Raw genomic sequence first — 19,954 nt, 5'->3', positions numbered from 1 at the left:
ACTTTTCAGTCGAGTTTTGGCAGCACGATACAATTTTTGAACTCCTGCGTAACCTGCAGGATGTGAGGGATCGTAGTAAATGCTGGCTAAGACTTTTTCCATTTTTTATTTTGTGTTGGTGTGTTAATAAGTCACCCACTCTTCGCTGATGCTACTTTGGGTGGGTCGAAAGGGTGGTTTGGAAACGGATTTACGTGTCCGATGGGCTACGGGAGTAGAAGTCGAAGGTAGTGGTGGTGGTGGTGGTGGCAATGGAATGGCTTTGGTCTTCTTTTCTTTTTTCGCTTCTGGTTTCCCTTCTTTCTTTTTCACTTCTGTCGAAGGAGGCGTGGACATCATCTTTTTAACCCAAGCTTTCATTTCTTCTCGTTGGGGTGTGGGGGACGGGGTCAACAAGGATGCTGCAATCTTACTCGAAATGGGAGCTGCTGACGGTGTTTGAAACACTTCGCGCATCTCTTCTTCCTCAGGTCTTTGTGGGGTAGCATCTCTGGTGACCCTTGGTTATGGTAGTGTTGGTGGTGGTAATGATGATGATGGTGCTGGACTTTTCATCAAGGTCTTAAAATCTTTTAGAGTGGGTAAAGCTGTTTCGTCTAAAGCTTTCTGGTGAAAGAGTTGCAGTCGTTGCAAGAGTTGACCGTACTTTTGCGATTTTTCTGTTTCGGACAAATCTTGGCGATCCATCAAGGACTGCAATTCGTGTTGTAACTGGGACATCTCGCTCAAATTGGGATTGGGAGGCAAATGCTGGGTGTGTTGTTCTTGCCACCGATGGTATTCCATCCATCGTTTGTAAGGCACTAAAGCTAGTTTTCGTCCTTCCATGGGGTTGTCAGGGGTCGATTCTGAGATCTTGGAACTTCCGAGGCCTTTTTATCTTGCTCCCACCAGTCCTCCCAACATGGTTCCCAAGACTCCTTTCAGTATGGGGCCTAACAAGAGAGGTAAAATACTTCCACGTTGCACTAACATCTTCTTTTTTTGACGAATGGGAATTTTCTTTCGAACCATTTGGCGAAGAACGTGACGATGTTTGCTTAAGCATTGTTTCTGGTGTTTGGACAAAGGGATCGTGCCTTTCAAAACGTTCAAACAACATTCGCACACGGTATCGATGACCTCTTTGGAGGCTGTTTGAATGAGTTTTTTTCGTAGGGGTGGAGAAGCTTTGGACAGGACAGATAACATGTCCCCATGTTTGGCTAAACGTGGTGGCAGTCCTTTCCTTTTCTTTCCTTGGGGTTTTCTGGAGGGTGACATCTTTGAGTCTTTAGGAGCACCAAAAAAACACTGATACCCTACTCGGTCACAAGCCTTTTTTATACTGGAACGCGTCGCCACTGATTGTCTTTACGTCGTATCAGTTTGAGGACAGGCATGACACGTCGTGCAGGGGTACGCAACGGACTAAATCGAGCCAGTTCTTGCTTGGACAAATCCAGTAAACTTTGTAACATGCCCGATCTTTCATGGACTTTGATTTTGGGAGAAGGTACTTTGTGAGCAGCAGCCACTGCCGCTAAATTGGAAGGTCCTGCCACTGGGGAAGTTCTTTTGGGGGTCATCAACGGAGAAGTTCTTGGTGTGATCAACGTCTCCAAGTACTCTTCAGTTCCTGGTGACATTAACGGAGAAGTGGACAAACGTGAGGCTGCCGGAGACGCAGTCACCGCCGTGGCAGGTCGTGGTTTGAGAGTGTAAGGTTGCGTCCTGGCCGAAGTGCCTCTCTTGCGACTAGTTTTCTTCTGTGGACTTTTCTTTTTCTGGGGACTTTTTTTCTGTTTCTTTTTTTGGGGGCTTCTTTTCTTTTTCCGGGGTGGTGTCTGGTAAGAGGAGGGTCCTGCCACTGGAGAAGTTATTCTTCTTGGGGACCTGGTCTTTTTCTTTTTCTTCTTTGGGCTTCGTTGGACTTTTGTCTTGGGGATAACTTTGGGGGCATTAGGATCCCATCTTAAGAGTGAACGAATGATGACCCCTCCTAGAGTACCGCTCCCTCCAGGTTTCAAAATGATTTGTTTTTTGGTTTGAGTGTCGATGCGGGGATCGGCCAGTTGGGCCAAAGCGACTTTGTTTCGATCGAAAAAGCGTTTGGTTTGATGAGGAATCTGAATGATTCCTTGGAGTATTTGACGTGCCGTCACCGTGAACCATCGTAAGACTTCTTTGAGACTAGCTTCTAAGACACGAGCTCGTGTTTGTGGATCTTTTTCTCGACTGATGCCATACAAGGCACGAATCAATTTGACGGGAAGATGCGACTGAAGGGACGTCATGTTCACACTGTGTGAGACAGACGAAAAAGGGTCTGAGGTTTTTATAAAATTTTTTTATGGGGAGTGAAATGAAGTCGAGGACGGAGACGTGTACAGGACAGGCCCTCCGTCTTGGCACCAGTGGTGAAACAAGTGGGTACGAAATCGCAAATCCTCGGGAGTCGTAGGTTTCAAATCGACGAGTAAATAGGCGTGTGGCGTTTGAGTGGCATCGTCGTACGCCTGAGTCAGCCAAGGCGTTCCTAACTGTTTGGCTAAGGCTTGCACTTGCGATTTATCTCGAGGGCTTTTAAACAAGACCACGTAATGCGCATTGAGACTGATGGTGCGATGGGCTTTACTTTGTTGAAACAAATTTTGGGTGATGTAAACGACACTGGCATTACGGTGATGCCCTTTGCGCGTGAACCACAATTTAATTTCTTCTTCGTCTTCTCCTAACATGTCGTCGAAAATGACCAAATGGGTTTGACGGGAGTCAGAGACGATGCCGTCGTCTTCTTTAGGAATGCCTTCCACAAACACGATGGAATCGCCTTGACTTTCTCGCAAGAGGCTGTATGCCGATTGCCACTCTTTGTAACACCACACGATTCGTTGAGGGGGTCGATCGATCAAATGATGTTTATGTTCGATCAAACGTTTGACGAATTCGGTTTTGCCTGAACCGCTAGGTCCAGCAATGAGCATGTTAAAGGGATGGCGAAGATACAAAGCCTCCCAACTGGCACGATCTAAGTGTTCGTCGATGACTTTGACAGTAGAGGAAGAGGGAGCAGAGACAGCAGAGGTAGCCATGGTGTGAGAAATGTCACTTGTGACACGAAAAACAAACAAGACAAGAGTTTATATACTTTTTCAGAACACGTTTATTGAATTTTTTTTTTCAAACATGAATACGAAAGACAAAAATACATAAAAGCCAAAGGCTTAAGTACAAGGATAAAAGGCACATGATAACTATGAACGTGGAATAAACACAAGTGTCTGTACAACATGTTTTGGGTAATGTTCTAACCAGTTCTATAGTAGGGGGTAAGGTCACACAAGTGTCCTCCCGAAAGGGTCTTTCAGGCCTGTCCACGACAGTCCTGTCCTGGGTGACGGGTTCTTCTGGCACCGTCACTAACACGGGTTGAAAAGCAACTTTTTTCCTTGAACAACTCTCGTGCATACTGGGCCACTTCTTGGGTCCAAGCCTCAAAACCCCATTCTTTCCAGGCACGGACATCTGTCCAATGGGGATGTAAGTCACAAGCTACACACACATCGTCATACACGTCTTGGGTAGCTAAAAGTTGACGAATCTTTTTTTCCTGTTGAGGTCGAGAAGTATCCAGATGAAACCGCAAGGCTTTGAGCAAAAGAAGTTTTTCGTGACCATTTAAGGCCATGGAGGTGGTAAGTACTGATCGTAAAGAGTCCACAAAGAATCGGCTGGTAAACGAAATCCCAGAAAACAAGTCACTAAGACACACACCACTTGTCGTCCCAAATTGAATGGATACAGTTCTTGTAATAATTGATGGTAATGATCCACGGTTTGAATATGGTCACTGAGTTCCTTCCACGGAATCTGTTGGATGACATGTGACATAAACCGTGGCATGGCAGCCTGTTTTTATATTCTCTTTTTTTCGGATGCAATACACGTACTTTCTAGCCAGAGATCTTCGTTCTCCAGTAGCGAATCTAAATCTTGCATACTGTAACCGAAACGTCAGAGTTCGTTTAGGTGTTTCATCTTCCTCTAAGTAGATTCCACGTAACAAATGTTTGTAATCCTTTAACTTGTCTTCCTCAATGCGTTGCACTAGGTGAATCTCGAAGTAACCATAATCATGAACATGTCGATCATTAGCGACCTCAAAGTTTTGAACAATGTCTGACCATTGAAAGAATTTCTGACGAATCAGTTCTCTTATACCATTCAGGTACCAGTGGTTAAAGATCTGGTGACGTATCGGATGCAATTGTTCTTTACGTTTGACTTGTATTTTGACCAGCTCTCGGTAAATCCTTTCTCTCAACTCCACAGGCAAAGCACGAATGTTCTCTTGTAAAGTATTCATGAATAGGTCAGTCCGTACAATTCACAGAAGTAATCCACATAGTGAGTAATTTCTGACCACTGCCATTCAGGGTAACGTCCAAGAATGTCACTGAACTCTTTTGATGTAAACGGTCTAAAGCGATACAATAGGAGGAATGCACCCTTGACCCAAAGAAATCTAACACACTGGTTGACTTTTTTCACTTTCCTCTTATGAATTTCTCGACACAAAAGTTCTACAGTGACCCATTGAGATTTCACTCTGGCAAACCCCTGCCAAACTTCTTTGTAAATCTTCTCTTGTAGTTCTTTAGGTAATGATTCAATATCGTTTTTGAAATGAAGTTTAAATACTGGTCTCGGTGATGTCCAACATTTGACTCCTAGCCAATCTGGTTTCTTCTTCGTCAACGACATGGTAAGTTACTTCAATGTCTCGGTCCCACTAAGGGTAAGTAATCACAATTCGGTGACCATCGAGCATGTTCTACGTAGGCCGAATCTTGCGGTTCCCAGTGGTGAAGTGACACACCGCAACTGAAGCACTTGACTTTATCTCCTTCGCCCAAGTAGAAAAATCCGGCTCTGGCTAATTCTTCGGGGGTCGGTCCTCCCAGATACTTTGGCCATTTTCCTTTGAACGATTGAAGACGATTTTCAAAGTCGCAGTATTCCGACAAACGCACAGGGAACGAATATTCGTCTTTCACAGGTTCGTTTCGATGAGGGTTAAGTGACATAGGTAGGAGTTTGCTCAGGGCTAGATGACATCCGTAGGGGGGTAGACGTGAAGGTGAACATTCCCCTTTAAAACGAAACCCAGTAAAATGTCCAAGAGGACGAGCGGCATCACTTTCGCATCCCACAGGTTTGGCACGCACAGCATCACTTTCCATGATAGGGGTAGGGACACTAAAGTTCCCATGATGCTTTACGGCATCGCTCAGGTCACAACGTACAGCATCGTACCCATCGCAAGGCTCACAATCGCATTCCACTTCCGAAGCCTCACACTTGAATTGTGCCTTTCTAAACAACTTGTTCTGTGTTTCTCTGAAAGTATTCATCTTGTTTGCTCGGTCTTGGTAGTCACAATGAACTATCGATCTTGACCATAGCCCCTTTTTATACTAGTCGCAATGCAGTCTCCAGCTTGTAAATCTTTCCTTTTTTACGTTTTTTATGTCTTGTTTCGGAAGGTACCGTCTCTAAGGTACCGTCAACATTGTACCGTAGTGTGATGGGAGGAAAGGCCAAAGAAAGGTAAGGGCAGTGCGGAGACCATCGAGTATGTTCCAGAATAGCTGAATCTTTATAGATACATAGATCCATTCGTAACTTCAGTCCGCAAGCGAAACACTGTACCTCGTATCCCAATCCTGACTCAGGTCCCAAGTAGACAAATCCTGTTCTAGCTAAAACATGCGAAGAAGGTAATCCTTCCCTATCCGTAGGCCATTTCTGAAACGTGTCCAATCGACGGGCACAATCACAACAGTCAGGTAAGAAGACTGGAAAATGGTAGGGTTTGAACTTGGAGTTCTCATCGGGTTTCTCACTCGATTCTTGCTGGTGGGTGACTATCCTCTTACAACCAATGTTTTATACCAACGTGTCCATACGGTAAGGTGAAATGATTGGGAAGTCGCACTCGCTTCTGGTATACGATTTGATAGACTTTTTCCAGGGGTCGACTGACGATGTGGTGAGTGGGTAAACGTACAATCTTGTTAGGTTGGTGAGTGGTCACTTTAAAGTTTCCATCCTCTCCCGATTGCAAGGCTTCTTTCAATACCACAAAGTTGACCACTCGACTGGTACGATGATTCAGAGTCAGTCCTTTCACTTTGCACGTCGTGTGCACTTCTCCTTGTTTGTCCCGGTATTCGTAGCCGTAATTTTTGGGACCGCCACTGACGAAACTTAGAATCTTGTCGTCGGGATGCTCGTCTGTCCAGGCTCCGAAACGGTCTCCTTCGATGTTAGGGTGATGTTGAATAGGGTGATGGATGTAAATGCAACTGTCCGTGTCAAAGTACAGGACGCGTTCCACTAACAGTTCTAAAGCTTCGTACAATTTTAAGCGAGCATGAGCTGTCACGTAAGCCGCAATGATGACATTTCCAAAAGGGTCGTCTTGTACAAAGTCCAGATCTTCTTCGTAATTGACCAAGATCAAATCCTCTCGAACGACGTCCACGTGTTTCATGTATTTGGTTCTGTCGTGAATCATCTGGAAGTAGCGGGAAGGTTCTGTCAAATATTCCGTCTTGGGTAAACACGGTTGTTGTGCCATTTTACCCCACAAGCAATTTAACATCACTTTGGCAAACGACCGCCTGCCTTCGTTTTTCTCGATGTGGTCTAAAGTGATGCCTTCTTGTTCGTAGTATTTCTCTTTGAATTGTATTTGGTCTTCGGGAGTGTGACACCAGGAAGGATAGCCGCTGGCTTCTTGCTTCAGTTTCAAAAAGGCATCCACGTAGTCGGCGAAAATGCCTTTCTGAGTAGGGTCACCCTTGTGGTACTGTTGAGTCTTGGGAAAGTGGCAAATTTCGTACACTTCTAACAGTTGGTATCCCATGTCCAGAGCTTTGAACAATTCTACGCTGACCCAGGTTCCCGTCAAGGCTCGTTCTTCCTGGCTGTGCTGACAAGGCTGGTCTTGGTTGCACGTTTCGGCACAAGTACGGCACAAGGGAAACATCAGTTTGCCTTGACAATGGTGAGGTAAGACGGGATGGTTTAGGTTCGTGGGAGGCAAAACTTTACACTTGATCAAGCCTTCGTATTGTCGAATGTTTTTCAGGTCGATGTGTTCCGTTAACAATTGCAGGTGCCCTACAGGAAAGCGACAATATTTGCACACGTAGGGATACAGCGAACACACGTCCAAGTATTTGATTTCTTCTCCTTTCTCTTCGTCGGCTTGGTACAGCAAACAGGTGGCATTGGTCCTTCCTCCGTACAAACTATCCCTCGGGTTCAGCGGGTCCATGAACTGGTAACTTTCCACGAGGCGTTTAAACTCGGGATCGGTTTTCATACGGTGATCGTACTCGTGTTCCCACATTTCCACCACTTAGTATCTTTCCTGTTCCAACTTTAGGCGTCGCTGACAAGTGTCCTGGTACAAGTCTTCCATGGTTCGTTGCAAAAACTGATTTTTAGTGCCACGGTCAGGGTAACAAACAGGACATCCGTGAAATAAGCATCCGTTAAACTCGTACACGATCTTGGGGTTTTCTAAGTCCCAGCCATCGACCGAATACGTTCCGATGGTCTTTTCGCCCCCTCCATTGCGGGCATGCTGAATCCACTTGTCTTCCTTGTCGCACAAGTAATGCAACCAACGTAGGGCTTTGACCGAGTATTGACGTTTGACAAAGTGGGTCGTTTGAGGGCTGATGACAGCCACGGTGTTTTCAGACATGAATCGTTGTCGATACACTAGGGAACACGCTTTGGCAATGGTGCAAGCTTCTTTCAAAGGATCGACCCCTCCGTGTTCCATGAACAGTTCTCGAAATTTTCCACAGCAACGCGGTAAAATGTCCACGTCGGAACGACAATACTTCAGCATTTCTTCCTGAAAGTCGAAAGGGTCCGAGGCGTGAATCTGGTACCAAGCGTAGAAAGCTTCTCGTTGTTCGGTACGCATGTTGTCGGGGTCGTAATAGTGAGCCTCAGGCAAATGGGGTAGAACGGCATGTTGATTGGCTTCCGTATTGAAAAAGTGTGGAAAGTACCCTTTAGCCATTTCTGTCATTCCAAACGTTTTAGGCATTCGACTCAAAGGCATGGCCAAGTAACTCATCGAATCTTTAAACTGCACTTGTCCCACTTGCATGAAAATGATTTTGGCTCCATTCAAAGTCACTTTAGGACGCTCGGTGCCTTGTTCCGCATAGTATCTGAGAAAAAACTGTCCATCGTATCCGGAGAAATTGTGAGCCATCACTGTGGCATGACGATGACAATCTCCGTAAAGTTCGATGTCCTCTTGGCTCCACGTCTTGTCGATGGGGTCTAAGACCCATTGGGCAAAATCGGCTAACGTGTTCGGTCCTCGAAAGATTTTTTCACGCCCTCCAGGAATCTTGCTGCAGTGAGGGCAATGACTGAAGATAGGTTCTTGAATGCACTTCTCGCACGCTCGATGAGCCACGCAAAAATTAGGAATGTGAATACCGGTCTCTTGTATGCATTCGAAATCGAAAAAGATGAAATTGCCTTTCTTCTTGTGACTGTCCTCTTTCTCTGGTGGGGGTTGGTATTTTTGCACGTAACATTGGTGTTCCAAGTCCACGATGTGGTGACAAATGTGACATTTTTTCTTTCCTGAACATACGTTTGCCTTGGTATTATTGGTACGTATGACTTGTCCACACGTAGGGCACAATCTCAGGAGTTGACAAGCGCATTTCTTCTGTGAACCTTGCGTTTTCAGATGTTGTTGGTAACAAGTAGGGCTAACAAACGTGCGCAGACAAGTCGAACAAGGCACTGGTTCTTCGCTCAGACAGGGTAAAGAGGCCAAACATCCTGAGCATTTCAATCCACAATGCTTGTGTTGCTCTCGATTATTATAACCATGGTCACATTTCTCACAGTAATAACTGTATCCCAGGAATCCGGTGATACTGGTAATCGTATCGAAATGGTCATCGTGATAATAAACATGAATGTATTTTCCGTCCTTAAAATGCTGGCCTCGAAACAACAGAGGCCCGCGCATTTCTTGAGGGTGCACTTTTAAGGTGTAGCGTGGAGCTAGGGCATCTTGCAATTTTTGCATCTCAGGAATGCCACAGGGTGTGTCTTTGGACAGGCCAGCTTGTTGCAACAGGAGTTCTGCTTCGTTTCGTTGTTTGGCTCGATGGGAACATTGAATAGTGTTCCAGGTTCTTTTCCATTCTACCGTGTCGTTCTTGTCGGCATAGGTTCGTCCCACCACGATGGCACGGGCTAAACACATCTGGTCATGAGAGTTGTTAATTCGGACGAGACTCTTTTTGGTGTTGCGAAGGTCGTCCACCAATAACATCTTTTTGCGTCCAGTTCCTTGAGGAGGAGAGACGTGGGTCATGTCCAATGTGGCTTTTCCATCGGTGATGTCAAACTGGTCATTAGATTGTTGCACGTGTTGAATCTTGTCCATGACTTTGGAAGCGGTCAATTCTGCAGGGGTGCTAAACTCGATCCAAACAGGGGATTTCAAACCGTCGTGTTGTATGGAAAGTCTCAAGCGATCGTCTTCTTTGGGTTGACATTGCTGCTTGAGTGAAGTGAGCAAAGAATCCCACACCTCAGTGATGAACACTTCTGCTTTCTCTAACGGCACTTCAGCCTTGAAATCTTTAAACTTCACTGTGTATTTGTAAGCCGTGGTTCTAAATTTTCTAGAGGAGCGCTTTTCCGTCTCTCGAATGGAATAGTATTTTTCAGGGTTGACTAAGGGTGGTGAACTTGGTTTAGAGGTTTCAAATTCTGGTTCACTCATGTCCTCTTCAAAATCACTGGCATGAATTTGTGCCAAGATTTCAGCCCTGGTTCGAGGCGATAGATCACGTTTCTGCCTCTTACTTTCTTCTTCTTCTTCTTTCTTCTCGAATGAATTAGATCGTTTCATCTTGAAAGCAAAAAGTCAAATGACTCAAGTTCAAACACCATGAGCTTCTTTATAGTCATAGCAGACCAGCGTATATAAAAGGGTGTGTGTCTTGTCCTTTCACTATTCATTTCACTCTCAAGCCGAGCACAACGATGGAAGAGACTAACCAGATGGAACGTTTCGTCAGAGCTTTGCGAGGGGTCGTTAGAAAATTCTCTTCAGACCAGCCTACGGACTACTCTCCTTCTTTTAGAGATAAAAGTCAAGATACTTGCTATATCTGTCAGAAGAAAGGGCATTGGTCTTCAGAGTGTCCAGACCGTCAAAAAAGAACAAAAACAGGGACTAAAAAAGACAAAAGTCAAGATACCTGTTATTATTGTAAAGAAAAAGGACATTGGTCTCCAGATTGCCCAAAAAAGAAACAAGAGGAGTCAGAAGAAAAGAGGGATTCTTCAGAAGAAGAGAGGGATTCTTCAGAGGAAGAGAGGAATTCTTATGAGGAAGAAAGAAGACAGGTGAAGAAAAAGAAACAGGAGAAAAAAAGAAGAAGGGAAGAAAGCGAGGAGGAGGAAGAAGAGGAAAAGAGTGTGACGGTGAAAAAATTCAAAAAAACAGAGAGACTAAACAAGGAGACAGAAGAAGTCAATGAACTTTTAATTAAAGTGTTGTGTTGTGAATTGTGAATTGGATTGTAAAAAAATGGAGAAAAGAATAAATTAATGATATAAGGTAAGTGTCTTTGAGTTTTGATTTTAAAATAAGAAGCTACACTCACGCACTCATACACAGACACGTACTATAAGGGTAAAATGGGTGGGTTATTTTTTCTTTTGGAGTTATTGGCAAATTGAAATTGTATTTCTTTTCGAGAAATATGGCTGGCCCTGAAAAGGGCCTTTTTTGGTGTAGGGGTGAGTTTAAGCAATCAACTTTAACTGCCTTAAGCCTTTGCCACGGCCAAGGCCTACTTCTGGACTACGTAATGTTGATGATGATTGAGTTGAAATCACTAAGGGTGGTACGGTAGGCTTAGTCACAGGGTTGACGTGTTTAGCTCGGGAAGGTCGTATTCTCTTCGGTCGTAATAAAGAAGTCTGATACATTTGTTTCAGACTTTTTAACTCCGCTAAAATGTCCAACAGTACCGTGACCGTTTGATTTTTACCCTCTTGTTTCTTTGCTGCTACTTCTTCTTGCTGTTGCTGCTGTTGTTTCTTTCTTACCTCTTCTTGTTGCTGTTGCTGTAGGAGAAAAGCCTGTTCCGCTTCCTTTTGTCGTTGTATAAATTTCTCCAATTCTTCTTTCTGTCTCTGTCTAAAATTCTCCACTTGCGGTAATGAAGAAGGTAACGCAGGTTCCGGAACAAATTCTTGCGAAGAGAGAAAATCCACAAAATCCCAATTCACCTCTTCTGAAAGTAAGTCCGGGTTTCCTTGGGCGGTCTCCCCTGCTGGTGCACCCCATTGGATCGTTTTCTGAGTTTCCGTCATGTTGAATCACTGTCGCATAGATTGACTGCACACAAGCGCTAGCAAATCTATATTGACTATGTGACGTCACAGACTGCTCTCTTCGGATTGGATGAGGCTGGCTGAATTTTGTAACGCGTGTTCGGATTGGTGAATGAACTCAATCCGTTTCAATCCTACCTCTGCCTATAAATAAGCGCCGTTCACTGCATTGATTCACCTGTTCTCGGAGCCTCAAGATGTGGACCGACGTTCAATCTTCAACCCTTGTGTCAACAATGATGTTCAGGACGGACATGCTCATGTATGTCCGGTCCAAGTGGACTGTTGTTGATAGGACAGATACAAGTCTATGGATGAGGAGAGTTTATATAGAAAGACAAGGATGTCTCAAGAGGGTACTTGTGTATGGACCGGCAGTTAGAAGGAGTTTAAGAAGAAGAAGAAGATGTGACAGATGCCATCTATGTTAATATTAATATTAACATAAACCCAAAGGCCCTTTTCAGGGCCAGCCATATTTCTCGAAAAGAGATAGTCTTTCCATTGCCTACCCCTTTTTAAAAAAATAATTTTTTTAAAAAAAAAATCCCATGTTCAATTCCCATTGTCCCTAAACAAGCCCAAACTCTATTCCCCATGTTAAATTCCCCTTGTACGTAGAGTGACCCACGATTTATCGCCATGTTAATTCCCCTTGTACGTAGAGTGACCCACGATTTATCGCCATGTTAATTCCCCTTGTACGTAATCTGACCCACGATTTTTCGCCATGTTAAATTTCCATTGTACGTAATCTAACCCGGGGGGGGGGGGGTCTGTAATGCTAATTCCCATTGTACGTAAAGTGCCCCCCTTAACTACTGACGACTTTGTCGACACCATCGGGGTTATGTAAGATTTTGAACGTGGACCACACATGAGATGCACCATCTTAAATAAATTCTTTCTTGGTGTCATGAATAGTATTTAATCAAACTTTTATTCGTCGGATCAACCAGAGCTTATGATAGGCTCTACAACTCCTTGTGACAAAGCTTGTGTAAAAGAATTCTGCGGATATCATTTACAAAGTGTACGAAGAGGGAATTTAGGACCTAAACCGTGTTTGAAATGTGGTGTTGGGGTTGCAGAAAAATCACAGTTGTGTGGGCAACCTGGTGGTTAAAAAAACCCAGAGAACTAAAAAGATATTATGATACAAAAATTACACTGATAATAATGAGAAAGTTATAAAAAATGTGAAAGATTATTTAGCCAGATTTTAAAAATAATAATATAGACAAATAATCATTTAAACAAATAATATTATATATAAATGGAACAAAAAGAATTTGTGAGACATCCTATCATTAAGAATTATGAAGCATCCCGTAATGGTGTAATCATTAAATGTCGACTAAAATAACTGGTTGGTAATGTCACTAATACTGGTTATTTCATGATAAATACTAATGGGAATACACATTACTTCAGTCACAGGTTTGTCTACGAGTGTTTTAGGGGTACTCGAAGACGGTCTTGTGATCGGTCATATTGATGTAAAAAAAACTCAATAACTCTTAAGACCATTTGCGAGCCATTACACAAAGCCAGTACAGCAGATTTGATGGTACTGGCAAATATTCAAAAATTGCAAGACTTGTTAAATCTGTAAATACAGAAACTGGTGAAGAAATGATATTTCAACCAATAAACGCAGCTGAAAAATATTTCGATATTTATAGGTCTTCAATAGATTTCGTCGCAAATAATATAATCAGATTTGCTTTCTCTAAGAAATATAAACAACAGATAACTGGGGTGCCCCGAGTGGCCGATTGCTTTAAAGCGCTCTCAGTTACGACCACTGCCATCTCACCTCTCTCTGCCTCTCTCTCTCTCTCTCTCTCTCTCTCTCTCTCTCTCTCTCTCTCTCTGCGTTGGTTCGAGTCTAGGATTCGGCCAATGTGAGTATGTGAGAAAATTTGCCAGTAGCTTCTGGTGGGTCGGTGGTTCTGTCCGGGGACATCCTGGGTTCTTCCTCCACCATTAATACTGGCCGCCATGCATAGCCTATCGTGTGCTGGAAAATGGCGTTAAACCACATAACAACAACAACAAAAGATAACTTTTCATTATTGTTGAAGGGAAGATATCTTTGGTAGAGTAATTAAGTAGTTGCCTTGCTTGTTGCTACTAATATTATGTTACTATTTATTTTATTTTATTTTTTGCGTCATTATGCTCATTGTTAGAATAATTATTATTATGACAATTATTTATTCATTCTGAGACTTCTATTCATTAGCATTGGTGGTGAAGTTTCCATGTTCACACACATACACACACACACACACACATGAATGCACTTTGTCAGTCATGAAACATGTAAGGTGTTTTTTATGCTGGGTAAAATGTCGTGGCAAAATGGTTATTTATTCATTGAGATTTCTATTATTGAGGGGGATAACTCTGTCAACTAACGCTTTCTCCGGCAGAGTAATTCAGTAGTTACCTTGCTTGTTACTACGTAGTGATCTCAAGAAGGGAGATAACTCTGTGGCATATCTTTCTCTGGTAGTGCTTAGCTTTTGTATCATCTTACTTTATTATTAACCATCTATGTGATAATTAATACCAGTGAAGCAACATAATTTTACAATGGTTCAAATTTGTAGGATATTTGTACTTTCGAATTTAATCACAAAATCAACCCCAACTCGAACTTCAACAGAAAAAGTACACCCTCCCACCGTGTCGCCACGTGGTGGGTGCTCTTATACACTCTCCCGGGGTTGATTATAGGGGTAGGTTTGTTCGCAAAAGTCTGTTGAACGTAGAGAATGCTCCCGTAAATGTATTGTGTCGTCCTTAGAATTAAGATTATATACATTGACACTATATGTTATTCCTGACGAAACTATTGACATGGCACTATGTGGTATTCCTGACTAAACCATTGACATGGCACTATGTGGTATTCCTGACTAAACCATTGACATGGCACTATGTGGTATTCCTGACTAAACCATTGACATGGCACTATATGGTATTCCTGACTAAACCATAGACATGGCATTATATGGTATTCCTGACTAAACCATAGACATGGCACTATGTGGTATTCCTGACTAAACCATAGACATGGCACTATGTGGTATTCCTGACTAAACCATAGACATGGCACTATGTGGTATTCCTGACTAAACCATAGACATGGCCCTATATGGCATTCCTGACTAAACCATTGACATGGCACTATGTGGTATTCCTGACTAAACCATAGACATGGCACTATATGGTATTCCTGACTAAACCATAGACATGGCACTATATGGCATTCCTGACTAAACCATTGACATGGCACTATGTGGTATTCCTGACTAAACCATAGACATGGCACTATGTGGTATTCCTGACTAAACCATTGACATGGCACTATGTGGTATTCCTGACTAAACCATAGACATGGCACTATGTGGTATTCCTGACTAAACCATAGACATGGCACTATGTGGTATTCCTGACTAAACCAGTTTCATGACTGAACCATTATCATAACTGAACCATTATCATGGCACTATGTGGTATTCATGACTGAATTATAATTAAGATTATATATGTATTGTGTCATCCTTAGAACTAAGATTGTAAATAGAGCTGTAAATAGCTTAATACAATGCTGTAAATATGATATGCTGTAAATAGCTTAATACAATAAGTAGTAAATATGTAAATATATTTTTACTATTATATATATATATATATATATATATATATATATATATATATATATATATATATATATATATATATATATATATAAAGTATTGACAACGTCACTGATGAAAATGTCGTGGTCAATTATCCGCTGACTTTTATCTATCTGACAAATAAATAAAACAATTCGTTTCCAAATATATATTTGTTTTTTATTATTATGCATTTTGACGAATCGATATCATCTTTTCTTTTCTTGTCTTTGATAGAAGATCTTCCATAAATATAAACCATTATGCTTTAAGATCTGTTTACAATTATTAACGGCTACTTGTATACTCGTGCACGACTTTATGATCTAATCTTTAATTAGTGATATTTTTTATTCTGCATTTCTTTGCTGAACTTGATTGAATGTTTTTAATCTGACCAGGAGTCAGAATGACACTAACATGATGATATGACATTATAAACATCGTGATTTAACTACATGTTTTCTACTGGAGCATCAATAACTCGCATTCGCCCGTCAGTGCCTTCAAGTAACATTACTTTATCGCTGAGTATAACTGTAATTGCTATATAATTAATACCAGCTTGGTTTACACGAGCTCGAAATTGAATATCAACAACAGATTCTTTAAATAAGTCTATATGCTCCAATGAAAAGTAATAGATCAGATACAGATTTCTAAAATCTGTGATATTTGTAAACCAGTATCTATATTTTTATCACGTCCCATAAATGTCATTAATATTTTATATGCATGTGCTACATGATTATTTTCAAAATTTAACACTATATCTTCAGATGGTTTTTGATGTCCATTTATCCGTGAAGAAACTTAACTAACTTCAAGGTCATCAAATATTATATGACTATGTGTTTGTGAATTTAATCGAACAGTATTTTGTAAAGCAATAAATGTCTTGACGCAGAAACTCTTTGTTGTGATGCAATATGCAATGTAAATAACCCAACAACATTACTCTGAATGCTATCTGTAGTTACTGTCAACCATGACAACAATGATTTTCCACCTGAATTAATAAAACTAATTAACTTTTCTTCTTCAGTAATTGTTGGAGTCATTACTGGCATCCACAATGAATGTTTTGTTAATATTACTTTACCATCAGCAGCAACAGCACCAGATCATCAGATTGCATCATTATCATTACCCTTTCTCATAAGTACAACTGTATGTTTTGCTCCAAAGATAACTTTTCTAACATTTCTTTAAAAAATCCAAAGAGATGAGATAATGGAATTGCGCATGAAAATCTTCTATTTGCGTCTTTTAACATTGATTTACGTGTAGCAAATCCTAAATTATATTCTGGATTGGCTCCATGAACCACCGGCCACACAGCGTCAGCGAAGTCTCTTGGTCGTCTTATATGATACGGTCTATGATCAGGACTGTCAAAATTATCTTTAACAAACATCATTGATGGACCAGCTGATCTTGTATAATTATCTAAGTATCTTGCTAAATTTATTATCGTTGTAGCAACATCGTCTTTTCGAATTATTTCAATATTTCTTCAGTCAATAATGTACGTAGCGCTGTCAAACGCCATAATAAAATTGTTAACAAAACCAACTATGTCATTTTAGCATTATATACAGTGTTATGTTTTTACAATTTCTACTTCTATTTCAATAAATGCTTCAGCAGGTAAGAAATATCTGCTTGTACCATGAACTTTTAGTTCGTTTCGATCACGTTGATCTGGTACACGTGCGTCAAAAGAATAGTATTGATAATCGCATATAGATTCATCTTTAAGAACTGGTGCGTCTGTATCAAACGGTGGATCGGATATATGCTTTAACATCTTATTATAATTATCTTCATCTAAAGAAAGACCACTTCCTGAAATAAAACTTGTATTTGTCGGCATAATTTCATTAGTCAACTTTATAGGAACGACTTCATTAAGAAGTCTTCTGTTTAAACACCTTTTGTTTTGCAGCTTGATTTATTATTTTACTGATATTTGCAGGCATAATTTCAGTACTGGGTAATTTTACTGGTTGTGGTTTTCTTCGTACTAATCGAGCTAATCTTTCTTTGATCTTTACCTGCAATATCACCAATACCTTTATCGCGAATAGCATCAATAGCTTTCATCCCTAAATGTTTTGCAATCGGTATTGCTTTTGGAGCTATTCTCTTAAACAAACCTTGAACATCATCATCAAGTCCATCTCTGTAAATCGCTTTGTAAGTTGGCAATCATGAGTTTACTACCCTAACCATTACAGGGCCAGGTTGAGCAGTGTGTATAATCATTTTTAAATTACATACTGATTAATTAATTGTTTTCAGTCACTGTAATAATCATCAGTAATTTCATTAATGAGAGAATGATAAATGTTACGATCCATAACACTGCCTGTAAATAATCTTTGACAAATATCAGATATTTATTTCATTAATAATTTCTGGAGAATTATTTCCTGCAAGTTTCCTCCTATCAGAATTTCTAATCGTTCAACAATGGCAAGAACACTGTCAGGACAAATTCTTTGAGTAACAAAACTACTTCCAATTGTTTAATCTTTCTTACTTGTTGTTTTTTCTGCTTCTTCTATACTTGAATAATGTAATTTCTTCCATCGTCTAAATGCGGCAATATCAAGTATCTGGTTTGGGTCTTTGATAGCGTAATACCTTCAGGCGAGGTTGTAGTTTAGAAGGTTGCTGGGGTGGTGGTTGAGCTGCTTGAAGACGGCCAGCAATATCAACAGGCAATGTCTCAAGTACTTTTTGAGCCACCTCAGTTGCTCTAACAATTTTCTTGGTTGGTTCGATAATTGGTTTAAACAATTTTTCTGTACCTTCTGCATATTCAACTTGTGCTTCTTGTTGTTCCTGCAGTTTTTGTTTGAGAGCATCACGAACAGGAAGATACCTTCTAATTGCTTCTAATCTTTCTCTAGCTAATCTACTAGTGTAAGATTCCATTATTGATATGATAATTTAATTACTAATGCATTTATAGCAGCAGAGGAGGTGTGGCCTAAAAATAATGTCTGGCAGGTAAATGAACACACATGAAAATTTAGAAAAAACGTGAACGACAAAGATAAAGTAACAAAAAAAACCTAACCCGATTAGAGAAACTCTTGGTTAAGTTAGAGGCTTCAGTTTGGCATTATTGACCTTATTTTTTTTATATTTTTTTTCGCATGAGGTTTTATTTTTCAAAATTGATGTTTCAGCAAAACGGTTCACCTCTCTTTTGCTCATACAGTATGGTCATCATAGCAACCATCTTGAAAGTCTTGTTCTTGCTACTCTGACCAAAAGGAAAGTGGTATCAACATTCCATCAAAGTATTATATCTAAATGGTCCTGTATGATCTTACCTCAAATATGGTAGCCATCTTGAGAAAAATTTTTTGTCACTACTCCCCCAAAATGGAAAATCATATTGTCATAGATGTTTTAACAGAAGACTTCTTCTGGTGTCTAGATGGTCCTAAATGAAAAGGATGCTGATCTGACATCCAATACAGCCAGGTGGCCATCTTGATTTTTCAAGGCTTCTTCTCCATAATCAATGGTTATATCGACATAGGGGTTTTACAAAAAGACTTCTTATGGTTGTTGTCTAATTGATCATAAATGAAAATGGTGACCAGCAGATATCCAGTATGACTGCTCCAATTGGCATTGAGTTTTCACCAAAAGTCTTTAAATGGTTTCTGCTTTGTCTTAAATGAAAATGGTTCCAATCTTATATTTACTATGGCTGCTATGGTGGCTGATTTGAAAATTGTGTCACTCAAGAATATCAGAAATGGTTTCAACACTCAGCATTTAAAAATAAGAAATGGTCTTATCTTTCATTCTTGGAAATTCTTTTCGGAGAGTACAGCACCAGTCCTATCAAGTGACTCTGGGGTTTATTGGTAGTGATAATTTCCACCCCCAAAAGGTAGGCGCCTGACATTGTTGAAGACCACAGAAGATCGTCAAGATCAATGGAACAGTATGTTCATGTCTTGGAAGTAATTGTTGTAAAAGCATCATACTTTTGTTTTGTTGTCTGAATTTTCTTATAAATGTACACGGGTGTTACAGCTGAAAACACTTATAAGTAAATAATTATAAATACCTCATGTTTACTGTAATTTGGCAACTTTCAAAGTATTCCAAGTTTGGCAAGGGATAGTTATAACATGTATGGTAGCATCCCTTTACTCGGAGACCTTATGTTTAAAGTAATGACTTGACAGGACTTCAATTAAAAAAGAATCAACATAATTTGGGTGGTTTTTTTATAGGGTGAAGTGAGCTTTTGCAGTCACCTTCATAGCTGCCAACCTTCCAGGCTCACAATTTGTGAAAATAGGGATAAAAAGTCGTGAATTTGGACACAAATTCGTGAAAAATACCATGACAATAACTCCATCCACTTTGACTACTCCGACCGTCAATACTACACTATATCAAGTTCGCAAAATAAAACTAAAACACTACATATATGCAGAAATATTTATTTATCAAGACATGATACTGTGGCAGACTTGAACTTCCTCAACTGCTTGATCATAAATTTGTTTTCTAAACAGTTCCGACTTCTTGCCTGCTGGTTGATCTTGGGGACTAAAATTGCTGACAAATTTTCTGCAGCTAAGGAGACCCTAAAGTCTGTCTTATTTTTCCTCACTAAAGAAAATACTCTTTCGCTGTCACTGTTGCTGTGAGGAATGCATAGGAGCTGCAGCACTTTTGGTTCTTCCACAGGAAAATTTGGAAGCGATTTTCGAGTCTGGGAACATATGTCAGAACAAATGTTTAGCATGGCATGGTCTCCAGCT

Source organism: Sinohyriopsis cumingii, chromosome 16 (assembly GCF_028554795.1).
Source record: "Sinohyriopsis cumingii isolate HCF-2022 chromosome 16, ASM2855479v2, whole genome shotgun sequence".
Classification (NCBI taxonomy): domain Eukaryota; kingdom Metazoa; phylum Mollusca; class Bivalvia; order Unionida; family Unionidae; genus Sinohyriopsis; species Sinohyriopsis cumingii.
The sequence above is the reverse complement of the archived record's forward strand: the minus strand, read 5'-3'. Positions refer to the sequence as shown.